This window comes from Pseudophryne corroboree, chromosome 7, assembly GCF_028390025.1.
Source record: "Pseudophryne corroboree isolate aPseCor3 chromosome 7, aPseCor3.hap2, whole genome shotgun sequence".
Taxonomy (NCBI): Eukaryota; Metazoa; Chordata; class Amphibia; order Anura; family Myobatrachidae; genus Pseudophryne; species Pseudophryne corroboree.
The window spans coordinates 515,798,483-515,814,073 of record NC_086450.1 but is presented as its reverse complement, the minus strand read 5'-3'; the positions used below and the strand labels follow the sequence as shown (position 1 = coordinate 515,814,073).

The window sequence follows — 15,591 nt, the reverse complement described above, 5'->3', positions numbered from 1 at the left end:
TGACAAATATCCGAGTACAGGACCACTGAGGACAGGAACAACCGGATAGAGCAGGACTGGAAACTCTCTGCAACTGACAAAGGCAAACAGGAAGCTATCACCGGCGTCTGTGAGAAGTCCAAAGGGTGCTTATAAGTGTGAGCTCCCCAATCAGGAGCCAGACTGGGTCATCACAATTAATGCCGTGCAGCTTGCATGCTGCACGGCCAGCACACCATGATACAATCAGTACATCATGATACAATTAGAACAGACCCAGCAACGGGGAACGCGGCCCGAACGTGGCGTCCCTGTTGCTAGGGTCAGAGCGGCTCCGTGCGCCCGGCGTCTAGCGTTGCCAGGGAGCCGGCGGCTGTACGCGCACGGCGTCCCTGTTTGCTAGGCGCCGGGCCGCACCGACGAGCGGACCCCGGCGCCTAACAGTACCCCCCCCTTGAGGAGGGGTCAAGGAACCCCTAAAGCCAGGTTTCTGAGGAAATTCTCGAAAAAATGCCCTTTTGAGCCTCGGGGCATGAAGATCCTCATCCAGGACCCAAGACCTTTCCTCTGGCCCATAACCTCTCCAATGTACCAAAAAATAAAGCCGACCCCGGGACAACTTGGAATCGAGAACCTTCTCCACCAAGAACTCCTGCTGACCCTGTACATTTATAGGTGATCTCCCCTGAGATATTTTACGAGGAAATCTACTGGACGAAACATATGGTTTCAGCAATGAGCAATGGAAGGTATTTCCGATCCGTAAAGTTTTTGGTAAACGTAACCGGAAAGCAACTGGATTGACTTTTTTGATAATGTGAAATGGTCCAATAAATTTAGGACCCAATCTGGCTGAGGTTTGTCGAAGTTTAATGTTGCGAGTCGACAACCACACCTTATCTCCTACTTTAAAAGTGCACGGCCGCCGGAGCCTGTCAGAAAATCTTTTTTCCCGGAATGCCGCTTTTCTGAGAGCCAGGTGCACTTTTCTCCAAATAAGTTTAAGATGAGAGGTCAGGGCCAGTGAGGAGACAGAGGAATGTTGAAAAAATGAATTAGCTCTGGGGTGAAAACCAAAAACTGCAAAAAATGGAGACACATTGGTGGAAGAATGACAGGCATTATTATAAGCAAACTCCGCCAATGGAAGAAACTCCGACCAGTCATTTTGGAGTTTGGCCGAGTACAAACGCAAATATTGTTTTAGAGATTGATTAACTCGCTCAGTCTGCCCATTGGATTGGGGATGATAGCCGGACGTTAAAGATAACTTCATCTTTAATGAAGCACAAAAAGACTTCCAAAATTGTGCAATGAATTGTGGACCCCGATCAGAAACAATATCAGTGGGTAAGCCATGGAGTCTGAAAACATGGCGGAGGAACAAGACTGCCAATCCCTGGGCAGATGGCAATCGGGGAAGAGCAATGAAATGGGCCATTTTGCTAAAACGGTCCACTACCACCCATATGACTCGGCATCCGGCTGACAGAGGGAGGTCCACCACAAAATCCATGGAGATATGCGACCATGGCCTAAGAGGAACATTCAAGGGCATAAGTTGACCGATGGGTAAAGAACGGGGAACTTTATGCTGTGCACAGACCTGACACGAAAAAACAAACTCTTTAATGTCTTTGGAAAGACCAGGCCACCATACTGAACGGGAGACTAATTCCAAAGTCTTAGCGATTCCCGGATGCCCGGCAACTTTGCTATCATGAAACTCCGTCAAAACAGTTGGTCTCAAAAACTCAGGGACAAAAAGACGACCAGCAGGAGTATTTCCAGGAGCTTGATGTTGAAGCAGCTTTAACTGGGTAAATACATCCTGTGTGAGGCCTGCCCGAATGGTAGAGGACGGCAGTATGGGAGTAACAGGACTGTTGTCTTGAACTGGAAGAAAACTGCGTGACAGGGCATCTGCCTTAGTATTCTTGGAACCTGGCCTGAAGGTGATAATGAATTTGAAACGAGTAAAAAATAAAGCCCAACGAGCCTGCCGGGCATTCAGTCGCTTAGCTGATTCAATGTATTGAAGATTTTTGTGATCAGTCAAAACTGAAATAGTATGAGTCGCTCCTTCAAGCCAATGTCTCCACTCCTCGAAAGCCCATTTAATAGCCAGCAATTCCCGGTTACCAACATCGTAGTTGGATTCTGCAGATGAGAATTTCCTGGACATAAAGGCACAAGGATGTAATTCAAGGGAATCCGGATCCTTCTGAGATAGGATAGCCCCCACTCCAACCTCCGAGGCATCAACCTCAACAATGAAAGGCAATTCTGGGTTGGGATGTCTGAGGACAGGGGCTGAGACAAAGGCTTGTTTCAAGGCCTGAAAAGATAACTCAGCTTCACGTGACCAATTGGTAGGATCTGCTCCCTTCTTAGTTAGTGCCACAATGGGAGCAACTAGGTCAGAGAAAGAGTGAATAAATCTTCTATAGTAGTTCGCAAACCCTAAAAAGCGCTGAATTGCTTTTAAGTTGGTGGGTTGCGCCCAACTAAGGATGGCTTGGAGCTTCTTTGGTTCCATACAGAATCCCCGAGGGGAAATAATGTACCCTAAAAAGGATACCTCCGTAACATGAAATTCACACTTCTCCAGCTTGGCATACAGGTGATTTTCACGTAATTTTTTTAGAACTTGACGCACCTGGGTAACATGTTGTTCTACAGAATCAGAATATATCAAAATATCGTCTAAGTAGACTACAACGAACCTTCCAAGAAATTCACGGAGCACATCGTTAATGAGATCCTGGAAGACTGCCGGAGCGTTAGACAGGCCAAATGGCATGACCAGATACTCATAGTGGCCTGACTGAGTACTGAATGCCGTTTTCCACTCATCCCCTGACTTGATTCTGATGAGGTTATATGCTCCTCTCAGGTCAATCTTAGAAAAAATCACAGCCGAACGTAGCTGATCAAAGAGGACAGAGATCAGCGGCAGAGGGTAAGTATTCTTTACTGAGATTTTATTCAAAGCTCTAAAATCAATGCAGGGTCTGAGAGAACCATCCTTCTTCTCTACGAAGAAGAAACCTGCACTTAAAGGGGATTTGGATGGCCTGATAAATCCTTTCCCAAGGCTTTCTTTCACATACTCATTCATGGCCACAGTTTCAGGACCAGACAATGCATATAACCTTCCTTTAGGCAACGTGGCACCAGGAATTAGCTCAATGGCACAATCATAAGGCCTATGGGGAGGCAGAATATCCGCATTGCCCTTGGAAAATACATCAACAAAATCCTGGTATTCCACAGGAATGGGTGCGGGAACGGCGGCAGCTACTCGGATAGGAAGCGTAATACATTCTTTATTACAGATGGTACCCCATTGTAAGATCTCCCCCGACTGCCAATCAATGATGGGATTATGAAAGGCCAGCCAAGGGTGACCCAGAACCACAGGAACTGCTGGACAATGGGTAAGGAAAAACTCAATCTTTTCAGAATGTAGAGCTCCTACCGAAAGTAAAACAGGAGGTGTACAGAGAGAAATAACCCCATTGGACAAGGGACTCCCATCTAAACCATGCATGGTGACACACCTACCCAAGGTTAACTGAGGAATACCTAAGGCCTTGGCCCATGTTAAATCCATAAAGTTCCCTGCAGCTCCACTGTCCACAAAAGCAGAGACCGAGGAACAGAGGCTGCCAAAGGAAACTTTAGCAGGAACTAACAGTGAATTATTTGAGGAGATAAGCTGCAGACCAAAGTGAACCCCCTCACAACTCACTTGGTCGGGAAATTTCCCGACTTGTTCGGACAACTACGGGCAAAATGTCCCTTACCTCCACAGTATAAACAAAGACCAGAATTTTGCCTCCTGGTTCTTTCTTCAGGAGACAATTTGGAGAGACCTATCTGCATAGGCTCCTCCATGTCCACAGGGATGGAAAAAACACAAGGAGTAGACCCGACAGACGCTCCTTTTTCAGCCCTCCGCTCTCTGAGCCGACGATCTATCTTAATAGAGAGCTCCATGAGTTTATCGAGAGTCTCAGGAGCGGGATACTGAAGGAGACTGTCTTTAATAGATTCAGATAAGCCGAGGCGAAACTGACTGCGCAGGGCTGGGTCATTCCATCCACAGTCGTTCGACCAACGGCGAAACTCCGTACAATAAATCTCTGCGGGATTCCTACCCTGTCTGAGAGCACGCAACTGACTCTCAGCGGACGCCTCTCTATCAGGGTCGTCATACAGTAGCCCTAACGATTTTAAAAAGGCGTCTACCGACAATAAGGCTGGATCGTCTCTCTTTAAACCAAAAGCCCAGGTCTGAGGATCCCCCTGAAGCAGAGAAATAATAATTCCAACCCGCTGAGCCTCCGTACCTGAGGAGACTGGTCTTAAACGAAAATAAAGTTTACAAGACTCTTTAAAATTAAAAAACTGTTTTCTATCCCCAGAAAAACGGTCAGGCAGATGCATCTTTGGTTCAGGAATGACCCTCGGGGAAGTCCGTAACAGATCTTCCTGTGACCTCACCCGGAGGGACAGATCCTGAACCATCTGAGTAAGTTCTTGAATCTGACTAACTAGAAGCTGGCCAGGATTTGGCCCAACACCGGTGGGATTCATGAGGCCGACAAAAATCTCCCAACTGAATAAGTAAAAAAAATCAACTCCTGTTAATTTTAATTTTTTTTTTTTTGTCTGGCCGGTGATAATGTTATGATTCCCGTACTCCAGACCAGAGGAGATCTAATGGCAGAGGTCTGAGTACTGGGAAGATTTGCTGGTTGTGGGAGCAGGAGAGCCTAGTAACCCCTGGCGCCCTAACTCCGTTGTCTCGCCCGTGTTATCAGAAATCCCCTGCGAGACTATGGTTGCTTGAGCCCATGGCAGCCGCGTTCGAAGGGCGGATTATGTCTGCCCAACCCCGATGCCCCCTCAGGTCTTAATGGGAGACAAAGGGAAATCCGAGACAGGTTGATAACAAGGGGCCCTCTGACTAAGCAACCAGGCCAGGGGTTACAAGCTAACTAACTTAAACCAAGGTATGTGCGGACTAGCCGCCAGGGAAAAGGACAACCAAAGATCCCCTGATCCGTTACTCCTATCCAGCACCGCTGGATACCAGAGTGGATCTGTGGGAGCGGAATCCTCCGCAAAAGCTCCGGAACACAATGAAACTAAATAATAAACAGTAAGCGGACAAGCCGCAACACACGGCTACGCCGCGACTCACGAACACCACAGGATGTTAAAGGTGCTCGGTCAGACTCCAGGAATAGATGACAAATATCCGAGTACAGGATCTCTGAGGACAGGAACAACCGGGTTGAGCAGGACTGGAAACTCTCTGTAACCGACACAGCAAACAGGAAGCTATCACCGGCGTCTGTGAGAAGTCCAAAGGGTGCTTATAAGTGTGAGCTCCCCAATCAGGAGCCAGACTGGGTAATCACAAGTAATGCCGTGCAGCTTGCATGCTGCACGGCCAGCACACCATGATACAATCAGTACATCATGATACAATTAGAACAGACCCAGCAACGGGGAACGCGGCCCGAACGTGGCGTCCCTGTTGCTAGGGTCAGAGCGGCTCCGTGCGCCCGGCGTCTAGCGTTGCCAGGGAGCCGGCAGCTGTACGCGCACGGCGTCCCTGGTTGCTAGGCGCCGGGCCGCACCGACGAGCGGACCCCGGCGCCTAACACTGAGGGTGCAGGGCGCTAGGGGGGGGCGCCCTGAGCAGCAATAGAAACACCTTGGCTGGCGAAAATACATCACATATAGCCCCCAGGGCTATATGGATGTACATTAACCCCTGCCAGAATACACATAAAAGCGGGAGAAAAGGCCGCCGAGAAGGGGGCGGAGCCTATCTCCTCAGCACACAGGCGCCATTTTCCTTCACAGCTCCGCTGAAAGGACGTCTCCCAGGCTCTCCCCTGCAGTCCTGCACTACAGAAACAGGGTAAAAAAGAGAGGGGGGCACTAATTGGCGTAATAATTACAAATAGCAGCTATAAGGGGAAAAACACTTATATAAGGTTATCCCTGTATATATATAGCGCTCTGGTGTGTGCTGGCAAACTCTCCCTCTGTCTCCCCAAAGGGCTAGTGGGGTCCTGTCCTCTATCAGAGCATTCCCTGTGTGTGTGCTGTGTGTCGGTACGTTGTGTCGACATGTATGAGGAGGAAAATGATGTGGAGGCGGGGCAATTGCCTATAATAGAGATGTCACCCCCTAGGGAGTCGACACCTGAGTGGATGATCTTATGGAAGGAATTACGTGACAGTGTCAGCTCTGTATAAAAGACAGTGGTTGACATGAGACAGCCGGCTACTCAGCTTGTGCCTGTCCAGGCGTCTCAAAAGCCATCAGGGGCTCTAAAACGCCCGTTACCTCAGATCGTAGATACAGACGTCGACACGGATACTGACTCCAGTGTCGACGGGGATGAGACAAACGTGACTTCCAGTAGGGCCACACGTTACATGATTGAGGCAATGAAAAATGTTTTACACATTTCTGATAATACGAGTACCACCAAAAAGGGTATTATGTTCGGTGAGGAAAAACTACCTGTAGTTTTTCCTGAATCTGAGAAATACAATGAGGTGTGTGATGATGCGTGGGTTTCCCCCGATAAAAAACTGATAATTCCTAAAAAAATATTGGCATTATATCCTTTCCCGCCAGAGATTAGGGTGCGTTGGGAAACACCCCCTAGGGTGGATAAAGCGCTCACACGCTTGTCAAAACAAGGGCTCTACCCTCTCCTGAGATGGCCGCCCTTAAGGAACCTGCCGATAGAAAGCAGGAGAATATCCTAAAATGTATATACACTCACATGGGTGTTATACTGCGACCAGCAATCGCCTCAGCCTGGATGTGCAGTGCTGGGGTGGCTTGGTCGGATTCCCTGAATGAAAATATTGATACCCTAGATAGGGACAGTATATTACTGACTATAGAGCATTTAAAAGATGCATTTCTATATATGCGTGATGCACAGCGGGATATTTGCCGACTGGCATCAAGAGTAAGTGCGCTGTCCATTTCTGCCAGAAGAGGGTTATGGACGCGACAGTGGTCAGGTGATGCGGATTCCAAACGGCATATGGAAGTATTGCCTTATAAAGGGGAGGAGTTATTTGGGGTAGGTCTATCAGACCTGGTAGCCACGGCAACTGCTGGAAAATCCACATTTTTACCCCAGGTCGCCTCTCAACATAAGAAGACGCCGTATTATCAGGCGCAGTCCTTTCGTCCCCATAAGGGCAAGCGAGCGAAAGGCTCCTCATTTCTGCCCCGGGGCAGAGGAAGGGGAAAAAGGCTGCAACAGACAGCAAATCCCCAAGAACAGAAGCCCTCTCCCGCTTCTGCCAAGTCCTCAGCATGACGCTGGGGCTTTACAAGCGGACTTAGGCGCGGTGGGGGCACGTCTCAAGAATTTCAGCGCGCAGTGGGCTCACTCGCAGGTAGACCCCTGGGTCCTTCAGTTGGTATCTCAGGGGTACAAATTGGAATTCGAGACACCTCCCCCTCGCCGGTTCCTAAAGTCTGCTTTACCGACGTCTCCCTCCGACAGGGAGGCGGTATTGGAGGCCATTCACAATCTGTATTCTCAGCAGTTGATAATCAAGGTACCCCTCCTGCAACAGGGCAAGGGGTATTATTCAACGCTGTTTGTGGTACCGAAGCCGGACGGCTCGGTGAGACCTATTTTAAATCTGAAATCTTTGAACACTTACATACAAAGGTTCAAATTCAAGATGGAGTCACTCAGAGCAGTGATCGCGAACCTGGAAGAAGGGGACTATATGGTGTCTCTGGACATTAAGGATGCTTACCTCCATGTCCCAATTTACCCTTCTCACCAAGGGTACCTCAGGTTTGTGGTACAGAACTGTCACTATCAGTTTCAGACGCTGCCGTTTGGATTGTCCACGGCACCCCGGGTCCTTACCAAGGTAATGGCCGAAATGATGATACTTCTTCGAAGAGAAGGCGTCTTAATTATCCCTTACTTGGACGATCTCCTGATAAGGGCAAGGTCCAGAGAACAGTTAGTAGTCGGAGTAGCACTATCTCAAGTAGTGTTACGACAGCACGGGTGGATTCTAAATATCCCCAAATCACAGCTGATTCCGACGACACGTCTGCTGTTCCTAGGGATGATTCTGGACACAGTCCAGAAAAAGGTGTTTCTTCCGGAAGAAAAAGCCAGGGAGTTATCCGAGTTAGTCAGGAACCTCCTGAAACCAGACCGGGTCTCAGTGCATCAATGCACAAGGGTCCTGGGAAAAATGGTGGCTTCCTACGAAGCGATTCCATTCGGCAGATTCCACGCAAGAACATTTCAGTGGGATCTGCTGGACAAATGGTCCGGATCGCATCTTCACATGCATCAGCGGATAACCCTGTCCCCAAGGACAAGAGTGTCTCTCCTGTGGTGGTTGCAGAGTGCTCATCTTCTAGAGGGCCGCAGATTCGGCATTCAGGACTGGATCCTGGTGACCACGGATGCCAGCCTGAGAGGCTGGGGAGCAGTCACACAGGGAAGAAATTTCCAGGGCTTGTGGTCAAGCCTGGAAACGTCACTTCACATAAATATCCTGGAACTAAGGGCCATTTACAATGCTCTAAGCCAAGCAAGACCTCTGCTTCAGGGTCAGCCGGTGTTGATCCAGTCGGACAACATCACGGCAGTCGCCCACGTAAACAGACAGGGCGGCACGAGAAGCAGGAGGGCAATGGCAGAAGCTGCAAGGATTCTTCGCTGGGCGGAAAATCATGTGATAGCACTGTCAGCAGTGTTCATTCCGGGAGTGGACAACTGGGAAGCGGACTTCCTCAGCAGACACGACCTCCACCCGGGAGAGTGGGGACTTCATCCAGAAGTCTTCCACATGATTGTAAACCGTTGGGAAAAACCAAAGGTGGACATGATGGCGTCCCGCCTCAGCAAAAAAACTAGACGGGTATTGCGCCAGGTCAAGGGACCCTCAGGCAATAGCTGTGGACGCTCTGGTAACACCGTGGGTGTACCAGTCAGTGTATGTGTTCCCTCCTCTGCCTCTCATACCCAAGGTACTGAGAATCATAAGAAGGAGAGGAGTAATGACTATACTCGTGGCTCCGGATTGGCCAAGAAGGACTTGGTACCCGGAACTTCAAGAGATGCTCACGGAGGACCCGTGGCCTCTACCTCTAAGAAAGGACCTGCTCCAGCAGGGACCCTGTCTGTTCCAAGACTTACCGCGGCTGCGTTTGACGGCATGGCGGTTGAACGCCGGATCCTGAAGGAAAAAGGCATTCCGGATGAAGTCATCCCTACCCTGATCAAAGCCAGGAAGGATGTAACCGCACAACATTATCACCGTATTTGGCGTAAATATGTTGCGTGGTGCGAGGCCAGGAAGGCCCCTACAGAGGAATTTCAACTAGGTCGTTTCCTGCATTTCCTGCAAACAGGACTGTCTATGGGCCTAAAATTAGGGTCCATTAAGGTTCAAATTTCGGCCCTGTCGATTTTCTTCCAGAAAGAACTGGCTTCAGTTCCTGAAGTTCAGACGTTTGTCAAGGGGGTACTGCATATACAACCTCCTTTTGTGCCTCCAGTGGCACCTTGGGATCTCAATGTAATTTTGGGGTTCCTAAAATCACATTGGTTTGAACCACTCACCACTGTGGACTTAAAATATCTCACATGGAAAGTGGTCATGCTGTTGGCCCTGGCTTCAGCCAGGCGCGTATCAGAATTGGCGGCTTTATCCTGGAAAAGCCCTTATCTGATCTTCCATTCAGACAGGGCGGAATTGAGGACTCGTCCTCAATTTCTCCCTAAGGTGGTTTCAGCGTTTCACATGAATCAACCTATTGTGGTGCCTGCGGCTACTAGGGACTTGGAGGACTCCAAGTTGCTGGACGTAGTCAGGGCCCTGAAAATATATGTTTCCAGGACGGCTGGAGTCAGGAAATCTGACTCGCTGTTTATCCTGTATGCACCCAACAAGCTGGGTGCTCCTGCTTCTAAGCAGACGATTGCTCGTTGGATTTGTAGTACAATTCAGCTTGCACATTCTGTGGCAGGCCTGCCACAGCCAAAAATCTGTAAATGCCCACTCCACAAGGAAGGTGGGCTCATCTTGGGCGGCTGCCCGAGGGGTCTCGGCGTTACAACTTTGCCGAGCAGCTACTTGGTCAGGGGCAAACACGTTTGCTAAATTCTACAAATTTGATACCCTGGCTGAGGAGGACCTGGAGTTCTCTCATTCGGTGCTGCAGAGTCATCCGCACTCTCCTGCCCGTTTGGGAGCTTTGGTATAATCCCCATGGTCCTTACGGAGTTCCCAGCATCCACTAGGACGTCAGAGAAAATAAGAATTTACTTACCGATAATTCTATTTCTCGTAGTCCGTAGTGGATGCTGGGCGCCCATCCCAAGTGCGGATTGTCTGCAATACTTGTACATAGTTATTGTTACAAAAATCGGGTTATTATTGTTGTGAGCCATCTTTTCAGAGGCTCCTCTGTTATCATACTGTTAACTGGGTTCAGATCACAGGTTGTACGGTGTGATTGGTGTGGCTGGTATGAGTCTTACCCGGGATTCAAAATCCTTCCTTATTGTGTACGCTCGTCCGGGCACAGTATCCTAACTGAGGCTTGGAGGAGGGTCATAGGGGGAGGAGCCAGTGCACACCAGGTAGTCCTAAAGCTTTTACTTTTGTGCCCAGTCTCCTGCGGAGCCGCTATTCCCCATGGTCCTTTCGGTGTACCCAGCATCCACTACGGACTATGAGAAATAGAATTATCGGTAAGTAAATTCTTATTTTAATTAACATCGGTAGGGTGACACTTCTTAACTAGGTGTCTTTTAATTTTAAGAAGGTTGTTAAGAGATTTGTGCTGGGAGGATCTTCGGTGCTGAGCGGATATCTATGTGGGGGTGGGCTTGTGCTACAGGGAGATCTGTGTGATGGGAGACATTTGTGCTTGGGGGTGCTATATAAGGGAAAGAGCTGTGTGATGTGTGTATAGCTGTGTGAGGAGAGAGAGCTATGGGTTGGGGGGGGAGAACTGAGTATGTATTTATATACTGTATACATTAATCATGCCCCAAACCTGTATCTTGCCTAGCGACCCATTAAGTCCCAATGGTAAAATAGTGCTAGACACCCCCGATCGGCGATGCTAGATACGCCATTCTGGCAGTGAACACCCTAATAAAATGTGCTTTGCATGCCTATGGTTCCCATGTAGGCGTCTCCCGAGACCTACGTCCTCCTTGCCGCCAGCGTGCTGCTCAGCACTGTGCTGTTCTATGTAACAACGACCGTCTCCCTGCACACAGCGTGATCATTGCCCAGCGTTGCATGTATTTAACATCATCGCTGACTAAAGGACAATCCTCCCACCGGTTTGTCTGAGGTTTCACCACGTAGTGCCTTCCAAATTGAGGTGCAGTGATTTGAAATCCTCTCACAGAAGGTACATGTCGTCATACCGACGTAAGCTAGTCCGCAAGGGCAGGTTAATAGATAGATAATGTGGTCCATCTGGTAGTGAAATGTATTTTAAAATCGCTGCACCACTGTGATGATGTGGATGTGTGTGTGTGTGTGTGTGTGTGTATATGTATGTATGTATATATATATATATATATAATATAATATAATATAATATAATATAATATAATATAATATAATATTCGGTTCGATCCGGCACTCAGTATTGCCAAGGTCTCATAAGGTACTTGCTCCGGTGCCCTCCCCAGGTCAGTAACCCAGTAATAACATGCAAGTAAACGGGCGGCACTCTCCAGACTTTCAAGTTTCAATAGCGTCCTTTAATCCTACGTGACGTTTCGGGCTCTCGCCTGTCGTCAGGGACAATCATACACATGATTGTCCCTGACGACGGGCGGGAGCCCGAAATGTAACGTAGGATTAAAGGACGCTATTGAAACTTGAAAGTCTGGAGAGTGCCGCCCGTTTACTTGCTATATATATATATATATATATATATATATATATATATATATATATATATATATATATATATATATATATATATATATATATATATATATATATATATATATATATTATATATATATATATATATTCTCCTGTGCAGGTCACATACATTTTATACTCTGTGTGTGTGTGTCTAGCTATCACTACAGAGATCTTATTGCCTGGTCCTAACCCCTCCTTCTTTCTACTCTTACCCCCTCCATGTCCCAGAGCTTCTGCCCCTAACCCCCTCCCTAGCCCCAGCACTGCCCTCTGTATGCCCAAGTACTGTCCATACTGCTATCAACCTTTACCCCCTCCATACTCCTAGCACTGTCTGCCCTTAGTATTGCCCCAAGTGCTACCTTTACCCCCTCAATTACCCCAGCACCGCCCCAACTGTTATCTACTCTTACCCCCTCCTTAGCTCCAGTACGGCCTGCCCCTAACCCACTCCTTTCCTTCAGTACTGCCCCAACTGCTGTCAGCCCTCGCCCCCTATAATATGTGATGGGACCCAGCAATAGTGGAGCAGGACCCCAATTTTTTAAATTAAGGGGTCCCTGGGACCCACAATTTTTTTCGCTCAGCGCGATCACTGCTTGGGCGATGGAAATTGTATCCCAAGGATACAAGCTGGAATTCGAAGAGGTGCGTCCGTGCCGATTTTTCAAGTCGGCTTTACCGGCTTCTCCCCCAGAGAGGGAGATAGTTTTAGCTGCAATTCAAAAGCTGTATCAACAGCAAGTGATTGTCAAGGTTCCCCTAATACAACAGGGGAAGGGGTACTATTCAACGCTGTTTGTGGTTCCGAAACCGGATGGCTCAGTCAGGCCCATTCTAAATCTAAAATCCCTAAACCTGTACTTGAAAAAGTTCTAATTCAAGATGGAATCGCTCCGGGCGGTTGTCTCCAGCCTGGAAGGGGGGGATTTTATGGTGTCACTAGACATAAAGGATGCATACCTTCATGTCCCCATATATCCTCCTCATCAGGCGTACCTGAGATTCGCTGTACGGGACTGTCATTACCAGTTTCAGACGTTGCCGTTTGGGCTTTCCACGGCCCCGAGGATTTTCACCAAGGTAATGGCGGAGATGATGGTGCTCCTGCGCAGGCAGGGAGTCACAATTATCCCATACTTGGACGACCTCCTGATAAAAGCGAGATCGAGAGATCAGTTGCTGAAAAGCGTGTCGCTCTCCCTGAGAGTGCTGCAGCAACATGGCTGGATTCTGAATCTACCAAAGTCACAGTTGATTCCAACGACTCGACTGTCCTTCTTGGGCATGATTCTGGACACGGAACAGAAGAGGGTTTTTTTCCCGATTGGAAAAAGCCCTGGAACTCCAAAACATGGTCAGAGACCTGTTAAAACCGAAAAGAGTGTCAGTCCATCAATGCACTTGAGTACTGGGGAAGATGGTGGCGACTTACGAGGCCATCCCCTTCGGCAGGTTTCATGCGAGGACATTTCAGTGGGACCTTCTGGACAAGTGGTCCGGGTCCCATCTTCAAATTCATCAGAAAATTAGCCTGTCCCCCAGGGCCAGGGTGTCTCTCCTGTGGTGGCTGCAAAGTGCTCACCTTCTAGAGGGTCGCAGGTTTGGCATTCAAGACTGGGTTCTGGTGACCACGGACGCGAGCCTCCGAGGATGGGGAGCAGTCACACAAGGAAGAAATTTTCAGGGAACATGGTCAAGCAAGGAGGCTTGTCTACACATCAACATACTGGAATTAAGGGCCATATACAACGGCCTACGACAAGCGGAGAATCTTCTTCGCGACCTACCGGTTCTGATTCAATCAGACAACGTCGCAGCCGTGGCTTATGTAAACCGCCAAGGCGGGACAAGGAGCAGAGTGGCAATGGCAGAAGCCACAAGGATTCTGCGCTTGGCGGAAAATCACGTAAGCGCTCTGTCAGCAGTCTTCATTCCGGGAGTGGACAACTGGGAAGCAGACACGATCTCCATCCAGGACAGTGGGAACTTCATCAAGAAGTTTTTGCAGAGATAACAAGTCATTGGGGACTACCTCAAATAGACATGATGGACGTCTCAACAAGAAGCTTCGGAGGTATTGTGCCAGGTCAAGGGGCCCTCAGGCAGTAGCGGTGGATGCCTTGGTGACACCATGGGTGTTTCAGTCGGTCTATGTATTCCCTCTTCCTCTCATCTCCAAAATATTGAGAATCATAAGAAGAAAGAGTGCAGACAATACTCATTGTTCCAGATTGGCCTCGATGGGCCTGGTATTCAGATCTTCAGGAGATGCTCACAGAAGATCCATGGCCTCTTCCTCTCAGGGAGGACCTGTTGCAGCAGGGGCCCTGCGTGTTCCAAGACTTACCGCGGTTACGTTTGACGGCATGGCGGTTGAACACCGAATCCTAGCTGGGAAAGGTATGCCGGAGGAAGTTATCCCTACTCTGATAAGGGCTAGGAAGGAGGTGACGGCGAAACATTATCACCGTATCTGGAGGAAGTATGTTTCTTGGTGTGAAGCCAAGAATGCTCCTACGGAAGATTTCCACCTGGGCCGTTTTCTCCATTTTCTACTGACAGGAGTGGATATGGGCCTGAAGTTAGGCTCCATTAAGGTACAGATTTCGGCTCTATCTATATTCTTTCAGAAGGAATTGGCTTCTCTCCCTGAAGTCCAGACTTTTGTAAAGGGAGTGCTACACATCCAGCCTCCTTTTGTGCCCCCAGTGGCACCATGGGAACTTAACGTGGTGTTACAGTTCCTTACGTCTCACTGGTTTGAACCTCTTCAAACAGTTGAGTTGAAATTTCTCACTTGGAAAGTGGTCATGTTATTGGCCTTGGCATCTGCGAGGCGGGTGTCCGAATTGGCGACTTTGTCTCACAAGAGCCCCTATCTGATTTTCCATGTGGATAGAGCAGAGTTGAGGACTCGTCCTCAATTTCTGCCTAAGGTGGTTTCATCGTTTCATATGAACCAACCTATTGTGGTGCCTGTGGCTACGGGAGACTTGGAGGATTCCACGTCTCTTGATGTGGTCAGGGCCTTAAAAGTTTATGTAGCCAGGACGGCTCAGGTTAGGAAAACAGAGGCACTGTTTGTCCTGTATGTGACCAGCAAGGTTGGCGCTCCTGCTTCTAAGCAGACTATTGCTCGCTGGATCTGTAACACGATTCAGCAGGCTCATTCTACGGCTGGATTACCGGTTCCAAATTCGGTAAAGGCCCATTCCACTAGGAAGGTGGCCTCTTCTTGGGCGGCTGCCCGAGGCGTCTCGGCATTACAGCTTTGCCGAGCAGCTACTTGGTCGGGTTCAAACACTTTTGCAAAATTCTACAAGTTTGATACCCTGGCTGATGAGGACCTTGTGTTTGCTCAGTCGGTGCTGCAGAGTCATCCGCACTCTCCCGCCCGGTTGGGAGCTTTGGTATAAACCCCATGGTCCTTACGGAGTCCCCAGCATCCTCTAGGACGTAAGAGAAAATAAGATTTTAAACCTACCGGTAAATCTTTTTCTCCTAGTCCGTAGAGGATGCTGGGCGCCCGTCCCAGTGCGGATTAAATTCTGCAAGGCTTGTATATAGTTATTGCTTACATAAGGGTTATGTTACAGTTTGGATCAGTCTTTA

The 15,591-nt window shown here is 48.7% G+C and overlaps 1 protein-coding gene across 1 annotated transcript in view; it reads left to right on the top strand.

The window, feature by feature from the left end:
* The window catches only part of PHKG2 (phosphorylase kinase catalytic subunit gamma 2), a 73,983-nt gene that overhangs the window by 34,944 nt on the left and 23,448 nt on the right, over positions 1-15,591 (top strand). The gene's annotated exons all lie outside the window — the stretch shown is intronic.